Source organism: Heterodontus francisci, chromosome 19 (genome assembly GCF_036365525.1).
Source record: "Heterodontus francisci isolate sHetFra1 chromosome 19, sHetFra1.hap1, whole genome shotgun sequence".
NCBI classification, from domain to species: Eukaryota; Metazoa; Chordata; class Chondrichthyes; order Heterodontiformes; family Heterodontidae; genus Heterodontus; species Heterodontus francisci.
Window position 1 is genome coordinate 22977405 of NC_090389.1, and position 3860 is coordinate 22981264.

Below are 3860 nucleotides of genomic sequence, written 5' to 3' on the forward strand. Positions count from 1 at the left end.
GGTCTCTGCATCCCCTGAAGGAGTGTTTTGAAGGGCTTTTTCAAGTGAATTGAGAAACTTTTGTGACAGCTGTGGGTAAGAAATTCAGTTAGTGTTGATGCGCGGGTGGCAATTCTGCTTGGAATGATGTAGCTTCTTTGGTTTGAGTCTAACTTTGCTGCACACCAGGGAGTGGTCAGTATCGCAGTCCACACTGTGGAAGCTGCGTGTGATTTGGACACTGTTTTTAGAGGCTCGCCTTTGATGAGGTCCAGCTGGTGCCAACGACGTGATCTTGGGTGTCTCCATGAAACCTGGTGACAGGGTTTAGTTTGAAAGAATGAGTTGGTGATGCAGAGGTTGTGACAGGTACACAACTCCAGCAGTCTCTGTCCATTCTCATTCATCCTTCCAATGTCATAGCACCCGAGGCAGGAGGGCCATGAGTCATGGTCGGCCCCAACCCTGGCGTTAAAGTCCCCCAGCAGGAACAAATGTTCGGTATTAGGAATGCTACTAATGATATTATGGAGTTCCTCGTAGAACTGGTCTTTAACCTCAGGTAGGGAGCAGAGTGTTGGAGCATAGATGCTGAGTAGGTGTGCTGGACCAGAGGCAGTGAGCAGTCGGATGGACAGTACGCGTTCCGAGCCTTTTGTAGGTGGCCCTATCATGCTGAGCAAAGAGTTTCTGATAGCAAAGCCCACTCCATGCTGTCGTGGTTCTTCAGGATCCCTACCCTGCCAGAAGAAGGTGTCGTCTTGCTCTCTTAGAAATCCACTCGCAGAGAGGCAGGAAAGAAGCAACAGTATTTGAATGCACTCGAACATTGAACCACGAGCCTAGGGGAAAAACGTCTCCTGCATTTCACAGTGCAGATGTTGAGCTACATAAAATAGGTAACACAAAAGTGTTACTTTGTTTGGCATTGAAGACACCCTTTACACTGTACAGCTGTCTGGAAAATGAGGGAGGTGCTGTCACAGAGCTAACTGGTTATTCAATTCCCAGATGACTTGGGAGTAGATAAGGAAAAGGTTTTGCAGCCTCTTAATGACTGCTAAGGTAAGGCTACCCAGCATTTCTCTACACAAATTAGATAGGCAAAGCTTATTGTCACAAAGATTTCCTTCTCAACTTGCTTCATTGTGACTGATGCCACATAGAGGTGTCAGCTGTGGCTCAGTGAGTAGTACGTTTGCTTCTGAGTCTGAAGGTTGTGGGCTTAAATCCCACTCCACAGACTTCATCACACAATCTAGGCTAGCACTCCGGTGCAGTCCTGAGAGAGTGCTGCAGTGTTGTAGGGCCAGTCTTTTGGATGAGATGTTAAATCAAGACCCCATCTGCCCTCTCAGGGTGATGCAAAAGATCCCATGGCACTATTTCTAAGCAAAGCAGGGGAGCTTTCCCCAGTGCCCAGGCCAATATTTATCCATTAAAATGACTAAAACAGATTATCTGGTCCTTACCACATTGCTGTCTGAGGGGCCTTTCTGTGTCCAAAGTACTTCATTCGCTGGAAAGTGCTTTGGGGTATCCTGAGGTTGTGAAAGGTGATAAATGCAAGTCTTTCTTTATTACAGCTTCTTCATATCTTCAACTACTATACAGCAACATTTCTAGCTGGAACTTAAAATTGGACTATTTGCTGCATGCTCATCTGTACCGGTGAACCCACAAAGGTTCCAATAATGCCAAACTGCATGAAGCATGTTCATTTACACACACACATCCTTGGATGTCATGCTATGTGCTCTTCAAACTTCCAGCACCATAGTATTATTTCTCTGTCTGAAGGAGAAGATTGAGTATTACAGAAGGGACAAAATTAGCACAGGCAAGTTCTATAACTTTAAACCCTTACTTGAAGAGTCCACTACCCAAATCCTAGCCATTCATGTCATTTCTTGGAGTTGCCATTGATATTCCATGAATCCAGTCCATAATGTCTCACCAGTGAAGCACTTTTTGATGGGATATCTTGCACCCAGCAACCAAACATGTGTCCCTCTTCTGTTCCTATAGGTGATCATCAAGAACCACATGACCCAGCAGACAAATTGGACAGGCTAGCACTTTACAGCATCCTGCATCTGACACCATAGACAACCATCAACAAACTAATGGAATGGAAACCTTGGCAATTTGTGTATTTCATGAAAATATGTGTAGGGTGCCTTTTATATACACTAGACTTTCAGGAATTCTGCAATGTGGAATATTGGCAAAATGCACAGTGACCTGCTCGATACATCTATGCAATACAGATTGACAGATGTCCCCTGTTGCAAGTTGGAATGAGCTCAAGGTATAAAACTCCTGGAGGATGTTTACAGGTCAGATTCCAAAGTTAGGTGAAGTGGAACCTGCAAAGACGGTTTTCTTCTTGCACTCCAAGTAACTTTCAGACTCAAGCATACACTTCTGGCCAACCTCCCATCTTCCAGCCTCCATAAACTTCACCTCATCCAAGATCCTAACTCACACCAAATCCTGTTCACCCATTACCCCTGTGCTCACTATCCTGCATTAGTTTCTAGTTCAGCAACGACTCAAATTTTAAATTATTCTCCAGCCCTATAACTTTCCAAGACTTCTGCATTCCTTCAAATCTGGCCTCTTGTGCATCCCCAATTACCTCCAGGCATCTAGGCTCTATGCTTTGGATTTCTCTCCCTAAACCTCTTCACCTCTTTTAAGATGCCCCTTAAAATCTATTTCTTTGATCAAACTTTTAGTCACCTGTCCCAAGATCTCCTTATGTGGCTTGGTGTCAAATTTTGTTTGATGACATTCCTGTGAAGCACCTTGGGATGCTTTACTATGTTAAAGGCACTATATAAATGCAAGTTGTTGTGCACAGAATTGCATTGGCAGGGGAAGATGCAGACATCTTCCTACTAGTGCAGGCAAGCAAACCTGCCCACACCATTCCTCTCCTGGTAACACAAGTAAGGAATACCAGAAGGAACATTCATATCCAGATGTTTAATTGTAGCAATCAAAAATGTTGTTCAACAACATTCAAACACAAAATAAATAAAATACTTAAAATATTAATCAAAAATCCCAAGTCCTGAATCCATGCAGCTCGTCCTTTTATAAGCTTGTTAGTGCCAAACACAGAACATACCTGTCCTTCATCCACATTTCATATCTGCAATTGAGTGGGAATCACACAGGCACTCACTGCATTTTTAAAGTGAAACTTTGACCAAAAGGGACACCATGAAGGGTGAGCCACACTCTCAAACTTACTGAAATGTGTCAGCTGAGGTGCAGTTGGCATCATTCTTGCCTCTGAATCAGAAGGTTATTGGTTCAAGTCCTACTCTAGAGACTTGAGCACAGCAGTCTAGGCTGACCCTTCAGTGCAGTACTGAAGGAGTGCTGCACTGTCAGTGATACTGTCTTTCAGGTGAGACATTAAACCAAGACCCTGCCTGCCCTTTCAGGTGGATGTGGATGTATCCTGTGGTACTAATCAGATGAAGAATGAGGAAGCTATCCCTGGTGTCCTGGCTAACATTTATTCCTCAGACCAACAACATTGAAAAGGGTTATCTGGTCATTATAATAGCTTGTGGGACCTTGCTGTGCGCAAATTGGCTTGCTGTGTTTCCTTCATTGGAACGGTGACTACACTTCAAAAAGTACTTTATTTGCTTTGGAACACCATGTGGTCGTGAAAGGCTCTATTAGAAATGCGTGTCTTATGTTGCAACTTCAGCCTGGAGCTGTCCCTTTAAGGACGATCCCGCCCCTTGCCTGATGGACAGGGGAATCGAGCACACGATAGAAGAATGGAATGAGTGACACACTCTTGCATCAATGGGCTTGCGGCGTTGATGGAGGCGGGGTTTTACACGTGGTAACGT